This window comes from Molothrus ater, chromosome 6 (assembly GCF_012460135.2).
Source record: "Molothrus ater isolate BHLD 08-10-18 breed brown headed cowbird chromosome 6, BPBGC_Mater_1.1, whole genome shotgun sequence".
NCBI classification, from domain to species: domain Eukaryota; kingdom Metazoa; phylum Chordata; class Aves; order Passeriformes; family Icteridae; genus Molothrus; species Molothrus ater.
In genome coordinates, this window is record NC_050483.2 from 44,000,446 (window position 1) to 44,020,570 (window position 20,125).

The 20,125-nt window shown below is 41.2% G+C and overlaps 1 protein-coding gene and 1 long non-coding RNA gene across 5 annotated transcripts in view; one reads left to right on the top strand and one right to left on the bottom strand.

Annotated features, from left to right (window-relative positions):
- Positions 1–298: 298 nt before the first annotated feature.
- Positions 299–19,909, bottom strand: LOC118687089 (uncharacterized). Of its 3 annotated transcripts, none has more exons than XR_004980288.1 (4): positions 19,810–19,909; positions 14,267–14,412; positions 4,113–4,274; positions 299–1,110 (listed from the first exon to the last, which is right to left on the bottom strand). It is a non-coding gene; the product is annotated as an uncharacterized LOC118687089 (long non-coding RNA). The 3 variants fall into 3 exon arrangements; XR_004980289.1 differs by having other exon boundaries at positions 19,806–19,909; XR_004980290.2 differs by lacking the exon at positions 19,810–19,909 and adding an exon at positions 15,275–16,050.
- FLRT2 (fibronectin leucine rich transmembrane protein 2) overlaps positions 16,277–20,125 on the top strand; it is a 60,137-nt gene continuing 56,288 nt past the window's right edge. Inside the window, exon 1 of one of the 2 annotated variants that reach the window (XM_036383792.2) lies at positions 16,277–17,218. The gene's annotated coding sequence lies outside the window, so the exon portion shown is untranslated. Of the gene's footprint in view, positions 17,219–19,903; positions 20,121–20,125 lie in introns of those variants that run through there. The other variant, XM_036383794.2, reaches the window with a different exon arrangement.

Genomic DNA, 20,125 nt, shown 5'->3' on the forward strand with positions numbered 1-20,125 from the left:
GGAGGGTTTTTTTAGGATTTGTTTTTTGTTGCCTTTTTTGTGCCCTGAGGTAGGGGGAGGATTTCTTTAAGGTATGGTGTAGAGCTGGAAGGGAAAGAGTAAAGCTAAGAAAGCTTTTATTATTAGTGCTCTGCCTCCACAGTTTTAAAACAAATTCTGGCATTTATGAGAATGGGGAATGGCATTGCTCTGTGACTTCCCCCCTGATAACAAGTTAATTAGATGCCAAGTGCTAAATGCTGGATTCTATGCATTCAAAGGGATACTTAGGAAAACAAAAGAATTTGGCATCTAAATAGCCTGTGTTTGCTTCTGGAAACATTTATTTATTTTAAGACTTCAAAATTATGACAATTCATAGAATATAGAAATCACATTTTAGAGTACATATTTCATCGCAAAGATCTTTTATTTCAATTCATTCTTAGAAATGATAATTATACATCAAGGTTACCCTCATAGTACTGCAATGTACAGCTATGAAAATCAAGACTTTCTTTTATGCATTTGCTGAACCAGACATTTTCTTAAAAACCCTTTGTTGAAAGAATGCCCAGTATGATGAATGACACAATCTTTTGGTCTTCATTCAGACAACATTTTCAGTGAAATAAAAGACATTTTCTGGTGTAGAGCCCATCAATTTACCCTTGTTTCAGCTGGTCAGAGTTAAGAACAGTTAGGAGGGAGACTTGTGAGTGTCAGAACCAGAAAGACAGAATGAACTACTTGAATTCTTGAAACACTAATGTTGCATTACGTATCTGTCTTGCTTAGTGTCTCTAACAATAAGCTGAAGGAGGAGATGAAGTGCCCTTTCTTCAGGTTTGCAGGTGACAACCAGGAGTGGAGGAACAGTCAATACAGTTGAGGATGGAGGGGGGCCCAGGCTTGCTGATGGAATGGGGTGAAAAGGAGCCTTATCAAATTCAGCAAAGACAAATGTAGAGTCCTATACATGGGAAGCAGAGCCTTTTGCAGTGTTACAGGCTGGGATGGATTGGTTCCAGGCAGTTCTGCTGGAAAATTCCTGGAGTTTGCTGTGGTTAGCAAGCTGAACATGAGCCATCAGTGTGTGTCTGCAACAGAAATGGCTAACTGCCTTCTGAGCTGCAGGAACAAGAGGAGAGCACATTTGAGAAACCAAGACAATTGCTTATTCCCATTTACATGCCACTCTTTAGAATGCTATAAAGCTACTTTGTCCAGTCTTAGCCAACTGCATCCTGTAAAGACATTGAGAAAGAGCATCATAGAATAATCAAGTCATTGAATGCCTTGGTTTACAAATGACCCTGAATATCATCTATTTCCAAGTCCTGCTGTGGGCAGGGATGCCACCCACTATATCAGGTTGTACAGGGCTCCATCCAATCTGGCCTTGAACTTTGCCAGGTATAGGGCATCTACAGCCTTCTCCTGTACCTGACAACCCTCACAGTAAAGAATTTCTTCTTAACATCTAACTTAAATCTGTCCTCTTTTTGTTTAATACCATTTCCCCTTTCACTATCCCCTCTATTTTATGATCACTCTTTAAGTACCTAAAGTCCACATCACGTTCTCCCCACAGACTCCTTTTCTCCAGGGAAATCTACCCCAGCTGTCTCAGCTGGTCTTCACAGGAGGGATGCTCAACTCCTCTGACCAGCTTAGTGGCACTCCTCTGGACTGGCTCCAACAGGTCCATGTCTTTTCTGTGCTGAGGACCCCAAAGATGGATGCAGCACTGCAGGTGGGGTCCCATGAGAGCAGAGTAGAGGAGAAGAATCACTTCCTTCAACCTTCTAGACACTCCTCTTTTGATGTAGCCCAGGATATGGTTGCCTTTTGGGGCTGTAACCACACACTGCAGGCTCATGTCCACCAGAAACCCCAAGTTTTTCTCCTCAGGCTGTTCTCCAAAACTTCGTCTCCCAGTCTGTGGTCATGTTTGTGATTGCCCCAATTTAGGTGCAGCACCCTGCACATGAACTTGTTGAACCTCAATATGTTCTTGTGGGCCCACTTCTCAAGCTTTTTCCGGGTCCCTGTAGATGACTTTCCATCCTTTTTCTCTGTCACACCCACCACTCAGCTTCTTGTCATCTGCTAACTTGCTGAGGGTGCTCTCAATCTCACTGTCTGCGTCATTCACAAAGATATTACAGAGCACTGGTCCCAAGAGCCCTGAAGGACACAACTCATCACCAGCCTCCTAGGCATGGAGGTGAGGCTCACCATTTTGTAGTTCTCAGGGTCTTCCTTTTTACATTTTTTAAAAATAATAGTGGTGGTTCTCTTTTTTCCAGTCACCATAGGCTTTACCTGAACACCTTGACTTCTCATAATAAGGGAAAAACTTCTTCCCAAAGAAGTCAAGACTAAATAGATTGCCAAGAGTACAGTCTGCATCCTTGGAAGTTTTGAAGTTCTGAGAGGATAAGGTTCATCTGACAATGAGTTGTTCCTAATTTCAGCAATGTCTTGAAACAGTACTGTAGTAACAGTGAGAAGAAAACCCCTGGAAAAGATATTCTGCGTGTCAAGCTGTCTTATTGAGGATTTTGTTCTGAAGGACCATCTCTCTCTCTAGCACTGGTGCAAGACACTACTATAATTGATATACATCATTCTGAGTAAAATCTTCTTTTTCATACTTATTTCCCACCATGGAAAATAAAATACTCCCCAGTCCCAGCACATTTTGGAATGACCATGTCAAAGGCATTTGTGCCAGTCAATCTGTACATATTGGCCATGCACTTCTTAATATGTCTGTCCATCAGAAACATATTTCACAAACACTCGTGATCTCTGGTCTCAAGAGATATGGTTCAGTGAATTCAGATTAAATATGCTGCTTTCTCTCTGGTTTTGTTGCATTTTAAGTGGGAGTTATCTTAAAATTTTATTTACCTTTAGATAAGTAAGCAAATTGAATTAAAGCCTTACTTATGACTCTTCAGCCTGTTTCCTTTCCACTAGAATTAAAGGGGACACTATTAAAGAGGTTAGCTAGTAATTGCTGAAAAATCCTATCTAGCAGCATGAGTCTCACGCATAAATGTACACAAGAAACTCATTTAAATGTCCTTAATTGTAATTATCTCATTTACCCCTTAATACTATGAAAGTATTTTTGGATGCTTTAAGAAATACATTTTATTCACCCAGTAGGCTCTGGAGCCATTATTCTACATTGTGTAAGTAGATATTCAGTCACATAATTATATTCTTTTATCATTATATATTTAACTGTTTTTTGAGTTCTGTTTACTTTTCAGCTACAAGTCCAGCATATGTTTGAAAAGAAATGGTAAAAAACCTGGATATGTGCACAAAATCCAGTAGGCGCACACAATTAACCACTGGATCTGCAGAGATCACTACAGCAACTTGCTCATAATTCAACTTTTCTCTTACCAGTACCAAAAATCATCTGCATGTTTTTCTGAGATCTAAAAACTAATACAGCTGCTATCAATGTAAACCCTTTACTGAGATGTGGAGGATGCAGAAAATCTGCCATCTACTTTGCAATAGGCATAACCAAAGCCAAGGATTACTTCAGTGAGAACAACTTCTTTCTTAACAGAAATCCACAATGGAAGGGTGAAGGACCATTCCTGAGAAAATATCAAACATTTTGCAACATCATTTGTAAGGCTTTTACAACCTATAAGAGATGTTATCATCAACTGCTCTTAAAATAACTACTGCTCTTAAGTTAGAAGCAAAACATGTCAAAAGCAAGCAAGCAGTGAGACTGATATTTTTTTTTATGATTTAAGAGTTCACACCTTATAAGAAAACAAAGTTTTTGGTGTTTCAATACAGCAAGATGCCTACTGCCAGCCATTATGACTTGTTAGGATCCTTTCAAAAACCTGGAGTCCATGAGGATTTACCTTTAGCTAGTTATATTCTTCTGAGAAGAGAGAAGAATTTCTGTCCTGATAATACCAAAAGACTCCTTCCACACCCAGCATTCAATGATTAGCCCCCCAGCAAGACATCCAGAGTAGATGCTCTGTGACTTACACTGGCTTAAGAAGGGCATTGCTCTTTACTACCCAACTAGATTTGGAATCTGTAAAAGGCTGACACACAATTTGACAATTTCCACTAACCTGAGTGGGAAACAGTCCTGAGGTGACAGGATCCTTTCACAGAACACTACAGGTAAGCAATCAAAAAGAGCGTGCTGACATGTTCATCTGGAGTAGAACACATGCCAGAAAGTGATGTTTTGTCTTCTTCACACTTCCAAAATCATCTCCCAGATGTACAATCTGTGCAGGGTTGGAAGGAAGAGTCAGATCTTTTATTAGTGCGCCAGTTTTGCTTAGTTGGCAGCTGGGGTTAAACCATGACAATTAGAAAGCTGCAGACTTGTTTAATCCAAACACACTAGAACTACATGGAGAAACAAGTTGTATAAATGTTGAATTTGGCTTAAAGATTGCATCAGTACAGACAGATCCCTGGCTATGTAAATATATTTATTTGTGTATACATTGCACTTGTACACTATACACTGTATATATGAAAATCTCTGTGCTGGAAAAAACTAAGGAAAAATTATTTTCACAAAATATTGTGTTGGAAAAGGTAATAAAACAAAAAACCCTAATTTGCATTTAACACTGAAAAGTGATTTGTTTGCCATGGATTTTCATGGTTTGAGAAATACATCCAAGTGAAAATAATAAAAAAAAAAGTGGCAGGCTGCTGGTTAACAACACATTGAATCTAAATTAATAGGAAACAGCATTTAGATACCCACTGTTCCCAAACTTGCTTAAATTCCTACCTCACATTTTCAGTTTTTGTAACTTGTATTTTCTTTTCAGACTTTTTCTCACACTTCCATTGAAGGCTGCACAAATAGTGTAAATGATACTGTTCCCTGCATCTTTTTTTTAGGGAGGTCTTTTTGTAAATATCTTTCAAATCATGTATGGTGCTATGAGCCATCTTGTCACTCTTTCACACTGGAGAGGGGAGCTGATGAGAAGTGAGAGGTCACAGAGATATAGAAAATACAACATAAGGCTGATAGATTATTTAGATAAAAGAAGTGGGACGTGATTAATTTAGAGGGCCATCATAATCCTTCCTCAAAACATGACCAAAATCCTGGCAATGCATTCCCAAAATGTAAAAAAAGTCACAACCTTCTTTTTTTCCAAAATTCTTTTGTGCTCTGGCAGATGACCAGAAGTATCTGCTGAGTTTCAGAGACAGCAGAAACCTATTGTTTACCAAAAGATAGGGAAGGACTTTGGACATGTGGCCTGAAACACTGGATGGACGCAGTTAAAATTTTTTTCACCTCAATTTAACTCATGAAGAAGACTTTCAGTGGCAACCACATAGAGCAGTAGACCCTCTTCTTGATCAGGAATTGTGCCACAAGGTCCTAAATATAGCCAGTCACCCTCTGGCTCCCTACTTTAATTTACAGCTCTCTCGGGCCTGTTACTCATGTACTTTCCTGGCAGTTGTGTGGCAGGAGTAGGAAAGCCAGAAAACACTGAATTTGAGCAGTTAGTGTTAGGTGGAGAGGTTGAGCAATAACCAGTTGAGCAGACAGTAGCTGGAAATGATGCTGTCAGATATTCAAGAGAAGAGAGTTTTTGCTTTCACCTGCCATTACTAAGCAGCCTGAGAAGGAGGACTGCAGTTTTCCCTGGTATACCATTTGCTGTGTTTAGATACAAAAAAAAAGTGGCGGTAACACATGAGGAGAAAATTTTAAGAGATATAGCTTCTGGGAGGAAAAAGAAAAAAAAACGGAAACATGTATATGTCATTTATAGAAGATGTCTATGGGGTAGGGTCATTTAATCTTCCACTTCAAATTGTCTCTGCCTATAGGCAGGTTGGGATGGAGTTTAAAGCTGGCATCTTTTGCTGTCTATCCTACAGGGGCAGAAACAGCTGTATAAAATGCAGAGATTAATGGGGGCATTTTCCCTGACCCTTTTTCATTTTCTTTTGTAAGTTATAACAGCACAGCCACTTGTGCTTATTACATTGCACTTTGTGATTTAGGGCTTGAGATTCTGTGCTAAGATAAAAGGAGGTTAAGAAATGAAAGGGTGGGGGAATGAAGGAGGGAAGAGGAGTACAAGAAGAGAAAATCAGACAACATGAGAGGACTTATGTCCTTTGAAGCAATAAATAAGCCTAAGTTGGAAAGTAATAGAAATAGTTAATCCACAGTATACTTCAGCATAGATGAATAAAACAACAGCCTCAATGACACAAGTGGCAGCAGTGGCACAGCCAATCTATTGGCAGAAAGGAGGTGTAAGGTAGCAAAGGAGATTAAATAGCAATGAAGAAGAGACAGCCAGCAGGCCTGGCTGTGCTATAGCATTTAGCTGCACAAATTATATGGCAGGAAAAAGCAAGCTGAACAAAAAAATTAAAGAATTTTCCACAGAACACCAGAGAAGCAGAGAACATGGGAAGTCAGAGATAAAGCCTTGTCTGTGGCCCTGAAGGACAGAAAAATAGAGTTCCTTCTATCTGGTACAGCTGGAATTTGGTTTTTCACCACTTGTTCAGGAAAAAACTATGAACTTATTCTATTCACATTGTGTTACTAGCTGTTTCTAGTTGAAGTTTGGAAGTTTTTCCAGAGCCATGTTGTACTATATGCTCATGAAGATCACGAAATAGACTAGAAATAGAATTCCTCAATCTTTCAACACGGGTGGCTGCCAGGAGCCTTGGATAAGTACCTATTTCTTGATTGTTTCTTAAGAATGAATGGCAGCATTGATAACAGGTGATGTATTCTGGTGTTTTGGAAGGAAAATGAGAGAGTAGCAGCTGGGATGTGTGGGTGGGTGACGCTGTAGTTGACAAGGAACCGGTAACCAACAAAAGAGTGGAGAAGAGAAAAAAAATTTGTTACTAAAGGAAGTTAAGGAGATTATTCCATTTTGTTTGCGCTGAGAAGGTTCATATGTCATAATCTGTAGTAAGGTACAATAGCTGAAAATTCAAGGTAGACATACTCAAATGTATAATTGGCATGAAGATAATTAGTCATCATGATGGATTATCTCATTATGTGTCCAAGCTATGTGTTCTTTTTCAGTTAAAATTTACTAGCTTAATAAAAACATTAAAAATCAAATTAGACATACTCTAGAAATACTTCATAGACCCCTTAGATTATTTCAATGGTAATTTAAAAAAAAGAAAAACTGTTAAAGATTAGCTTAATTTCATAATACAGTGTACATAAAATATTCCTAGTATTTATAAAATTAATTGAAATGAAAACAACATATGAAAAATGAAGAAGGCTGGTGAAGTATTTGTCCTGTTTGACCTGGCTTCTGCTCTTTGTATTAAAACTATTTAATAGTTTGCACACACTATCAGAAATTTCACTTTTGGTGAAAGTATAAAAATTAATTACAGAGAGATATTAATGTAAACTGAGTTTCAGCAGATTTCTTGTGACCTGATATTATTTCTAGTCTAAATAATTACCAAACATGAAATAGTGTCTTGTTCACCTGAACTCAAGTAAATAAAGTCCCCAGGCCTCTGGAACCTGCCTACTTGAGGTAATGATACCACTGTTAATCTGTCTGACTCTCTGCTAAATGCAAAACCAAACCCATCCGCATTTGTTTTCATTTCATATAAACCGCCATAGTTTCATTGATTCCATTATACCAATGCGCCTCGGTTAAGAATCTGAAATATAAAGTGTATACTATTTTATCTTTCTACAGTAACCTTCTGTCTGATAACCTTCACCTACTTATGAAAAGGATTTCCTTGTGAAGGAAAGGTTGCTTATTTGTCTCGTCTTACAGATAAGGAACACAGTATCTGTACAGCCCAAAATTAATGTTTCCACATTTACTTCTTTCAAAGCAGCCCTCTGAAATCTGAGTTCTTTATCTAATTTGTAAAAATTCATTCTATAACCCAGTTTTGCCATGTCTTTTAAAATAAGATATAGTAAAGATGATGAGACAGGTACCTAGGAGAAAAAGGACAAGCAAAAGCAGTTGTATGATAGGAAAAAAAAAGAATATTTTAATTAACTAAAAAAAAAAAACATGATGCATGATAAAACCAAGAATAAATGAAAATCATCAGTAACATCATCAGATAACCTTATCACCTTCTGGCCACCAATCTAATATTTATCAGCTGACAATTGTGCAGAAATTACTTACAATAAGTGCTTTTGAGTTTTAGGCTATGTCAAGGATAATGTCCAGAGCATAAAAGATAGATTCAGAAAAGGTGTGTAGGTTGTTGTGGTGTGTAACAGGTCCTCAATACTGAGATTTATCCTGCCTTGCTGGGGCACATTAGTCTTGTAGATAAATAGTAGTGTTGACTATAAACTATTGCTAAATGCAGAAAAAAAAGCATTACCAATATTTCTGGGTTGAAACTGCCAGAAGATTACAAAAACACCTGGTAATTAAAAACAATTAAAAGCAGAAATCAGCTTGCAAGAAGTAATGGATGGTCCAGGAGAAGTAAATGAGGAAGAATGCAGACAAGTGCAGAAAGATGTATAGAGCGTTCAAAATGCTAACGGATGACAGACAGTTCAATGCAGATAAATGAAGTGCAATTATGACTTTGATGAGCCTTCATGACACAAGACTACTCTTTGTTCGAGATAAAATATGAGGAATATAGATGAAAACAGATGAAAAAAAATGAGAGACAAGTCATTGTGCATCATTAATAAGAGATAAGAAACAGAAAGAAAAAGACAAATCAATGCATTTAATGAATCTTAATAGTCCAATTGTCTATGTCTCTGGATTAGTACATGCATGCTTCATAAAATATGATCATTTAGAAATACTGAGAAACAAAAGGGAGCTTCTTCATGTTCTGTTAAATACAAGGTGTCTAACTGAGCACTCGACTAGAAAAAGATCATCAGTTTCCCTGACTTCTGCTTCTTCATCCATAACTTTTTTAATCAAGATACGTAACTTGAACAATTGGCCAGGTGGTTTATGAATTTTTTGCACGTTTCTCTGAAGTGTCAAATAATGGCATGGCCAGAAGTAGCAGGGTGTTGGCACAGCTATACCAATTCTCTGATTCATTGCATCAAAAGTTGTGCAGCCAGTGTGATCTGACTCAGCTGACTCAATAGAGTTTGCCCTGCAACAGCAGGAGACATTTTTGTTCCATTTATCTCCAAGTATAGAATTCCAGATTTGTGATAGTAACCAAATGGGTAGAAAGCAATTTAATGGCCTGTCTCTTAGTATAACTACAGAAGAGATGTTCCCAAAGGATCTACTCACATGTCTCCAATAAAAGATTTCCTCAAAATGATAAATTTAATATCATCCCCTGCAAACCTGAAATAAACGTAGCTAAGTCAAATAATTCTATCAGAGGATAAGGTAGGTGACAGTAGACAACAGCCTGAGGCTATAGGTAATGAAGAATTCACAGGTACTGACTGCAACATGCTCCTTGGCTTGGGTATCACAAGGCACAAACATTATTCAGCATTTCTGGACAATTTAAAATGTAAAATAAAAAGGGAGGGGAAATCAAAATAAACAATCCAATAATGCAACTTTAGCAGTAACAAAAAGTGAAATAAAACCAGAACTGTTAACTCCAATCTTTTCTTAGTTACAAAATTGAAAATCATGATATTTAAAGCCTGCATTTGTAATGGAAATCATGACAGCAATCTATGACATGATGTGGAATTCTAACCCAATATTCACTAGGATTTCCTTTCTTCAAATAATTATCTCATTCGTTTATTTTGTCTTGGTTTGTTAATTAGTTTTTTGGGGTTTTTTTTTTTTTTTTACTTTTTTCTTGTTTGAGGATTTGCATTCTTGAAAGTTGGAGACTTTTTTTTAATATTAAATTAGAGCTGTGACTATTGACTCATTTGCAGTGGGGGATAAACACTGGTTAAAGTTATTACCTCCCCCAGTTGTCCACCCATCCCTTTCCTCATTTTCCCTCAACAGGAAGAGCTTTTTTAGACTGGCAGCATCCCCTGATAGTTATCAGTTTACAGCCTAGCAAAAAAAAAGGAAGCTGGAAATTGACCCTGGTCAGTGCTAGTACATATTTTGCTGTCATCTGCAGAGGTTCAAGAATACATCTCAGTAATGTCTGCTGCAAAAAAATGTACTTGCAGGAACACAGAAGAAATTTTTGATCAATAATTGCTTGAGTGTCCTCAGATCAGATGACTGTAAAATCTGTGTGTGCTTCAAGCAATAGCCTAACCCTATTATTGGGGTATTATCAGGAATTATCTCCATCACATTATCATCAGTTAAAAGAATTATAAGACAACTGTTCAAAATGGTAATGGTGTATCTCCTCTCTGACTGTCCAGTCTCATGCACAAAAATGAAAAGACTAAGAAAAGAGAAGCACTGATAGCATCTGAAAAGAGCTTACAACTTTCTTACATGTAGATGAAATATTCTATCTTTCCAATATGTAGCGCAATAGACTGTCCAGTATATATTAGTAAAACTAACTATTGTTGGAGGAAAGAGCTTGATCTTGTTTGTACTGCTTATGAACTGGCCCTTCAGAGAACTGATGTTATGTATCCATCAAGTATTACATGTTTTCAGTAAGTCACTGGTGGCTAGTGTCATAAATCCAGAGTCCTGGGCCCTGACCAGATCCATCCTTCCCTGGGAACCCCCCTCCTGACTCCTTCTCTCCAACTCTGCTCTAGTGCAGGGCTTTGTGTCACCTTGGGGGTGCCCAGATGCAGTCACGACTGGACATGTGCAGGTCTCCAGTCCTCTCTTCTGGATGGACATTGACAGGCATGATAGCCTTCTTTTCAGTCTTGTCTCCAGCCCTCTGTGAACACTGAACCTGAATGTCTATCCTGGCATGCCTGGGGATATTAATGAACCCTGCACCAAGACCCCTTTTTTGTCTACCAGGTCTCCCTTCTGCAGGACTGGCTGAGGGCACTGCCTTTTTCTGGGATCACCCTTGACTTCCAGCTCATCTTCCCTTTTTCTTGCTGTTCCCTACATCAAGTCCAGCAATAAGCTGAAAATTATGAGAATGCTAAGACTGGCCATAACAGTGTTCAATAGCCAACAACCTTTGAGACCAGAGAAATCCAAGGACAAAGGCAATAGGAGTATATAGTCAGCCTATTTTGTTCAATGGTTGCTAAGACTATTTGTGTTTGACAAATGCAAGAAACAAACACCAAAGATGCTCCTATAGTGAAACCCCAGCTTCTCTGAGCTTGTACAAATCTGTCCCTCTGATGAAAAAATTCTGACAAATATGCATATGCTTCAAAATTAAAAAAGAAAGAGCCAAAACCGGAAAACTCTTCTCTCCCTAACTCATTGTTTGGACTTACTAAAGTTCACCAATTAATGATTGCATACTCAAGCTGCTTCATTTTCTCCAGGGAGGATTTCACTCTCTTCTCTAACCCTACCAAAAAGAATATCTTAACTTCTTAGCATTCTTTTTGCCTGAGGCATAGAAAGGAGGATCATTTTATGATGTAAGTAAAAAGTTCAGTTTATCCTGGGGGTATATTCCTGGCTCTTCTTCATAACTACTCCACCTAGGAAACTTTAACTGTGGCATGTTTAACTAAATAATCTCATGGTAGATTTCAAGTGCAATTTGTCGCCACCAATTAAGCAGAATTAACTGAATAAAAAAGCCCATCATAAACTGAAGAAGTGTCTGTTTGAGTTAAAACAAAAGAAGAAGCAGACCTCAATTACTTAGTTATAAATTCTGCAAGACAATTCTATATATATGCGCACACATGATTCAGAAAATGAATTTTCCATATGCTGTTATCTTTGCATATAGCTGGGGTTTTCTATCAAATGGTCAGTACTCTTTCAGAGGTTGGATGTATATGGTATATATAAAAGGCAAAATTGGTCTTTCCTCAGGGATTGTTCAAGGTCTTGAGAATTGCAAAGACTGCTGAATGGAAAGCACAGTTCCACAAGAAGAATGGGATTGCCTAACAATGACTCCTAGCTGAATTAATTTCACCCTAAATTTGCAATCCTGGTGCAATTCTGCAGATGGGTTTTCTCACCAGAAGGTTCCTTCAGCATCCCATTAGTGAAGGAAATTTAGACTTTCCCAGTTCTGCTATACTATGGGAATGAAATAAAAAAAATGTACTGGCACTAGGCACCATATCCTCCATAATATCACTAGTAATCAGCCTCATAACTTTTAGCATCACATTTCTACTTCAATGTAACACGTGTCACTCATAAGTGCACATCCCTTCTCTTTCTCTCAGCAGGCCAAGCTTACCTGGATGGGTACCTTTCACTGGTTCAGTAGATCTAATCAGAGATCCTTGTTCCTTCTAACAACATTTCCCTTAAATCTAAAAGGCAGTGTCTTCCTGTTCATAAAGAAATTACTGAAGTGACATAGAATCTCTTTAACTAAATTCTAACAAAATGTTTTTGGTCTGAACAAAATTAATCTGGTGCCCTCTGTTTTAAAAGAGTTGAAGTTGTTGACTGTTGTGACAACCTTCCTATCCCCCTCAGTCCACAAATCTGTGATGTGGGTGCTTTGCACTGCTAAAGAGCAAGACAAATGGTTTCACAAGATATTTTCACTGCCTCAAAATCCTCTTGAAGACCTGAAAGCTTACTGCTAATTTATCAGGATTCAAAACAGATACCATCTGCCGAGTATTCTTTTTTTTTTCCTTTCAGGTAATCAGTCTGTACCATGGTGACATGTTTTTCTGCTCTCTAGTAATAGTCCCCTGGAAAGGGGACCTCTTGTGCACCAGCATGCCAAGATTATTGCTCATTTATTTCTGAGCTTGGAGGTGAAATCATGTTACCTTGACCCTGATGGTCAGGGTAACATTTTTATTGCTTTTTCTTTAGGTAATTGAAACCAATTTTCCTTTTCACCTAATCTTTTTACAACAATGTGTTCTTAAATAAATAAACAGAAGCTTTATCAAATGATGCTACCAGTTTATCAGAATCTAGGGACTAATCCAGAAAAGGTAAAAATCAATACATTTCAATAGAAAACTTGCATTCTCCATGGTATCTTATTACATATAATTAGCTGATACTGGAATTGAAAGAGTTAACAGTTGTCAGATAGAGCTTGAAATATTTTGAAATACTGTAGATCAAAGTTTGCTAACTTTGTGTAAAGTGACACATGGAAATCAAGCAGATATAAAGCCAAAGATAATGCCATGTGCCTTGGGGTCTATATTATAAACGGTAGCATTTTTTAAATATTCTCACTTTAAATAATATTGTGACATTTTGACCAGGTTAATCTTTTAAAAATAATGTTCTCCTGTCCAAATGTTATATATTCTCATTATTCTAATGTTCATCCATGTTTATTGGGCTGAAAGAAAACTGGCTCCTTGTCCTGGTTTAGGGCAAATCTGGGAGGAAACATCCAAAGAGCTCCCTCTAGAAGGCAGATTCGAGTGACCCTTCCCCCTACTGGTTCAGGCAAAGATTTCCTTGGTGAAAAGTGGAAAAAAACAGTTTATTTAACAAGCAAAGTATTCTGGAAGTTCACTTTCTGAAAACAAACTCCGTGCTTCTTCTCCCCTCTTCTCTCTTGGAACCAGTCTTAAAGGTGCAGAACTTAATATCCAGCATAAACAGAACAGACAAATGGGGATACAAGCATCATGAAGTCACTCTAGGACATTCCCCTTTGATCATTAAGAGGCACTCTGTCATAATTATAACCATCCTCTAGAAAATAAAAAATTCACAGAAATTGACTTGACAGAGACAAAAGTGAAAGAACGATTTGAGCTTGCCAAACCTGTGGATAAGAAAGTACAAATAAATGTGATTTTTTTACTCAGTAGGAAATTAGAATGAGTGAGCTCTTGAACACCCATGGGAGATTGGGAGGATAGCCTTGTGATCAGAAAATGATGTTTTCTCTACAGTAGATTGATAGTCTGACTTCTAGGGTTCTCCACTTAGAATGAAAGAAGAGCACTGAATGCAGAAGGGGCAACTTAATGAATGCTGTGTGACTTTCTGTCACACCTCAAAACTGAGGTGTTTTATCTTTATATAGTGAAGTAAGAGTTTGTCTGATAGAAGGGTGTGGATTATTTTTTTCCAGAAACATAAAGGTGCAGTGACAGAAGCAGAGATGGAAGATATTCCTCTATTTTAAAAGCTGACTATGACAATGAAAAGGACCTTAATGATTACGCTTAGAAAATGTGAAAGTAAGAACTTACGTTGGCTATTTGTGTGTTATTCAGAAGGTTTTACTGATGTCTTCCACTCACCATGCTAGATTGTTAGGTCAATCATAAATTAATTCTTTTTTTAATATAGGTGTCGATTTCAGTTTTTCTCATTATTCTATTTTCCCTTGCATTGCCTATACATGAAAGAAAAAACAAATAAAACCACAAAGAAACAATCCATAACAATATTTAATGACTGCTGGATTCTTATGTCATGATTTAGCCACTTTAATTACCTTAATTTTATCAAATTCAACTAAATGTTGGTTGGATTGATCTACATTTGTGCAACTGTCATCAACATGAAAACTATTGCAATTAACATCAATATTCCATAACTATGTCTACCTGGTTCCCTTCCCCTTCCCCTTCCTTTCTGCCCCTTTCCTTCTTTTTCCATCCCTTTCCTTTCTTTTTCCTTCCCCATCCCCTTTCCTTTCCCTTTCCTTCCTCAAAACCTTTTTTAATAAGCTGATTTTCCAAAATTTGATGAAGAATATATTTAGTGATTTTTTTCCTTCTGTCAGCTGCATGAATTTAAGGCCTGAAGTAAAATTTTTCATTACAGACAAAATTGAGATCATTCAGTATGATTTAGACCAACCTCTCAGTTACAAAATTATTTCCATTTCCTTTTACCCTCTTTCTAGCAAGCTGCAGAAATCAATCTAACAATATAGCTGGAAGAAAAAAAATATTAAAACAGACACTTTCATTTTTATAACATTTCTTAATGTTATCCCATCTTACGTTTTCTATAAAATAAGTGAGGTTGTATTATGGATCAGTGGACTATCACTCCAGGCTAGCCTTCTTGTATGATCACAGATAATTTAAAGAGAATATATTTCTATAATGTCCTTTTAGTTTACAGCTTTTCAACCATGCAAAGCAGTTTGCTAGCAAATAAATAAATAAATGCATCCTTGACACATTTATAGTCTGGTGATGGTGAGGGCAAAAAATTGTTTCAAGTCCAAGTAATCAGACTATTACCAGGATTACGTGGAGAGGGGGAAGGGGTGCGCAGCAGTTTAAGCAGAGCGTGTTGGTAGGAGCGAGGGGGGACGTGTCCATCCTAGCGCTGTGCTCTGCTGCCACCTTGGCCGCGCCGCGGGACGTGCAGGTGGCTCCGCTCCGCGCCCGCGGAGCTCTCGCTGCGCACCTGCGGCAGCGCTCCTGCTCCTGCCTGCGAAACCTCCCTCGGCCAGGGCTACTCACGGCCCCAGCCGCGTCACTGCTGTTACAAACTGGACAAGGATATGTGTGATGTCTAAAGGGTCAGTTTTGGGGGGAGTTTTGGGAAGGGGGGGTTGAGTGTGGCTGGTTGTTCTTCAAATGAGGTTCATTTGCCTGCTGCGCTTCAAATCGGAAATTGGAAATGTGGATGGGAGGAGAATATTTTTTTTTCCAGTCCTTTTGCTTACTGTAGGATTCATCTCCTCCCTTGTCCAGCCTTATCTTACACATCTAATGAAGAAAGCACTGAAATTCCCATTCATACACAACTCCATCCTTCCTGCAGCGTGACCACAGGGGCTCTGGAAGGACCGCCCGGAATACCAGCTGCAGTCAGAGGTCGTGTGTTTCCCCTCCTTTTTTTTTTTTTTTGGGGGGGGGGGGGGTTGCGGGGGAGGGAGGGGATGAGGGCAGAGTAGGGTGACAGAAATATCATAATGCACTTTAAATATATATAAATGAGTACTAGGCAACCATTAGAGTTTGTTAATCTTGTTTCCCTGTTGTCTTGACGTTGTCTTGACATCGGGCTCTGGGCTGGTGGTACACACTTTGGAAAGCTTTCAAGCACTTCATTACTTAATTTCATCTTTGAATTGCACATGCTTTTCCCTCAGTTTTAAGATTTCTTGTGCTTAGGAGGAAACATGCTCTGACATGCTGGAGTTTGGTGGTGGCAAATATTTCCTTTGAGTACAAATTGCATGTGTGAAAAAGGCTTTTTTTCCTTTCTTTCTTTCCTGAAAATATGTTTCTTTCTCACTTGCTCCTTTCTGTGTTGTAGTTAATAACCTGTAAAAGAGCTGATTCTGGAGATCTGAGTGAAATGGCACTTTTGGAATTGTGCTTTTAACCACACCACGCTGGGGAAAGTGCAGAAGCTCTCTATATGTGCGTATAAGAGGAAGTCGTGCCATGCAGATGAGTTTGCAGACACGGTGACAGAGAGGGACCGCAGGTGAGTCCCCAGCGATCTGCTTTGCCAAGAGGATTTTTCCAGCCCCTAATCACAGAAAAGCCCTCCATCTGCTCCCCAGAGTTGGCTGTTCTCATCTGTTTCAAGTGAAAATAACCAAGAATATAAAATGGCAGGTAAAAAAGAATGCCCAGCCAAGTAGCCGTGTTGTCCTGCATTCCCCCCAGCCAGCATTCCCCGGTTCTGGGGTCTCGGTCCCCGGGCGAGAGAAAGAGCTGCAAAGGGTTAAGCCGCTGACTTTCTTGCTAGGCAAAGTTTGAGGAAGAATATGTCTGAGGCTGGATACGCTGCAGCCCCGCGTTTGAAATCTGTCACCCTCACTTAGGAGCGCTGCATCTCTAGTTGTCACCGGTGAATAATGATCGCACGGCGATAAGATCGCTCGGCGGCGGTGCGCCGGGGCCGCCTGGGGGAAGAGAAGACAGGAAATTGCGAGGCGTTTAGCCGCTTCAACGGGGTGTTCTTCTGTGTCATCGGTGGGTGTCAGGGTCAAATGACCGGCTGGAGAGCAGTTTGGCAAGATAATTTCTTTCCTCCTTTCCTTGAGAGCAACCTTGGGTGTCGGTGACCATTGGCAGCTATGGAAAACAGAGACCTCGGTGGTGATCCTTAAAATAGTACCATGCTGGAGCCCAGCCGTGCTGCCACTTTCTCCCCTTTCAACCTGCCGGACCCGGTGGGCTTTGGGTGACCTACCGAGAAGGAACCCACTTCCGCAGGAGCAGGTAATGCCTGATTAAGTCACTTTCTGGATTGACACAATCTTGATTTGACCAAAACGTGTCCTGAGTATCATTCACTGATTTGACGTATAGGCTGGTTGAGGGTCCAGGGACAGGGAGAGGAACAGGAATAATTCCGCCTAATCCCTCTGAGACTGCGGAGCAGGGCAACTGCCTGCAACCTTGCAGAAGTTTTTAACATTCCCACTTTCCTCCCTCATTAGGGGCACAGAGGGCAGAAATACTTGTGATCGACAATGGCCAGCTCTGCCTCCTGTGCTGACGACAGGTTGCTAGTATCGGGGACGTGGAAATCAGAGGGACAGGTGGATTACACATGAGAAAGAGAGGTTTTTTCGCCAGAAAATTCACTGGCTGTCCATCAGTTCATGAAGGTGATATAAATCATACTCAAATGAGAACTCTGAAAAGTATGCAGGGGCTAAGAAAGAAAGAAAGAAAGATCTTAAAAAGTAAAAAAAAAAAAAAAAACCTAGCACATTAGCCTTTGTACTCTACAGGACTCCTGAACCTTTCATCCCTCGGGACCAGCTGGCAGCTGTGAGCAGTTTCGGCCACAGAGCAGCCCCTGGGGATGCGGGCTCTGACCGAGGACTGACCGGTGTCACACCCTCTTCTTGCCGGCCGGCTGGGACCCGCGGAGGGCCCCGGGCTGCCTCCCCTCCATCCTGGGGGCGTAAAGCAGGGAGGGAAGCGGGGTCTCGTCCTTAACTCCCTTCCTCTTGCTGAGTGCCCTGAGAAATGCTGGCTACCTGTGCTCCCCGTCCGTGCTCGCTCCCCACCCCCATCACTCCGCCTAGGTGAGGGAGGGCACGAGTCCCTCTCCGAGCGAGCAAGCGGCGCGGCTCGGCTCGGCTCGGATCCGCTTCGGGCTGTCCGTACGCGGGGACTCTCCGGAGCCCCCTCGGGGGGCAGGAGGTGGAGGGCAGGGCGAGTGCGGGGGCAGGAGCTGCGCCGAGCACACGGCGCTGGGCCGACCCTCGCCGGGCTCCTCGGTACGGCTTTATTGAGCCTTTGAAGTCGGGAGTGGTTTAGCCCCCCCAAGCGAAGGGCGAAGGAGGCGCGGAGCTAATAGCGAGTGATTCAGCTTATGAGGTACGGCCGAGCAAATAGAACCACTGAGCAGCCAGGGGTGAGGGGGAAGCCAACCCCGAGGCATTTCGGTTCCCTTTTCTGTTTCCTCGACACATGGCATTGATCAGCTCCCTCTCCTCCATCCCTCCTCAGCCCGTTTCTTAAAGTAACTCGCAGCAAAAGCTGTGCTGTGCGTTTTCTTCACTGAGAAATGTAGGAGTTTGAGACAAATTCTCTTCGCACACCCCACGTCCTACCTTGACTGCTGTATCCTATCGCTCAAGTGCTTCTCGGTATTAAATAGCTTTGTGTTTAAGTGGACTTTCCAGGACAAGGCAGTAGCCTACTAGGGAGCTGGACGGCGGGGGAAGGGTTACTCTGAAACAAGCGCAGACAGCCCGGCATAAAAACACACACACACACACACACACACACACACACACACACACACACACACACACACTCTCTCACTCTTATATGTACACACACTGAATGTGTACAGGAGAAATAGGAGGGTGGAGGGGAGTGGGTGTTGTTACCGCTTTAGGGCAAAAGACGGTTTCTCCAGAGGTTTTTAAGTCTTTATGGCTGATGATGAAAATCAGACAGAATACTAGACGAGGTCCGTCTCTTCCCTGAGGGTTTGAGATTCTTTTATTCTGTGTTATATTTGTTGAATACTGGTGCTGTGTATCTAAAAGTTCGCAAGGGAGGAAGGAGAGGAAAAGAAGGGGGTGGGGGAGGCGGGCTTGTCGGCGGCTGCACATGAAATATCGCCATGTTGGTGGAGAGCACGGCTGTAATTATTGCTAGCGAGGGCATCTCCCAGAACCGCCGCTCGGGGAGTTTCTCAGCTCACTTCCCGGCTTCCCTTCCGATACGCTCCGATACACTCGGAGAGTCCCCGGAGCAGCGGCGCGGGGCAGTCCCGCCGCGAAGGACGCGCTGCGCGCACCCTCCTCTCCCGCAGCGCGGCCCCGGCGGTGAGGCAGGGCGGGGAGCGGGGTCGCCGCAGCCCGAACATCCCCCGGCAGCGCCGCCCGCTTGGTTCCCACTGCTGAAAGCGGGGGGAGAGGGGGAGCCCAAACAGATGTAGCTGGCTAAATTGTCCTCAGCAACCTAGGGGTTAAAAGCAGCCGGGGGGGGGGGGGGGCGCGGGGAGGACGGGGAGGGAAATAAGGAAAGAAGAAAAAGAGAAAATCTAGCCTGACTTTGCCTCTTGGAAAGCTTTAGGTTGCAGCCCTGCCTTCCAAGCATTCTTTAAAGTAGAAATGTGGGAGGGACTCCAGGAGAGAGAGAGATGGCTATCAACTGAATTCATTACTGTAAACATCTCCCTGGGGTGTCAGGCAGGGAGGAAAAAAAGGCACGACTTACATTAGCAGGGAATAGTGAGATGTGAGGCATCACTACTGCTAAGATCATCCTGCAATCCCGGCTGGAGGCAGGCGCAGGACTTGGAGAGAGCCAGACACACGCTCACAAATATACTCACATACATGTGTCCGATGCCTTCTCCGACGTACGAGGGTCCTGGGTCGCCGATCCTACTCCTCATGTGATCTTTTCATCATTTCCAGAGGATAGAAAGAGACAAAAAAAAAAAAAAAAAAAAAAAGGGGCAAACAACAAAAAATCCAGAAAGAAAGAAACCCCAAGACCAAGCGTAGCCGCGGTCCCCTCTCGTTTATTTTTTTACCGGAGAAGGAGGAACGGCGGGGCAAAGAGAGAGCGAATCGAGGAGAGAAAGTGCGTTGGGAATGCCAGAGCCGTGGGCTGCGCGCCGGAGGAGGAGGTGGCGGAGCAGGGGGTAGG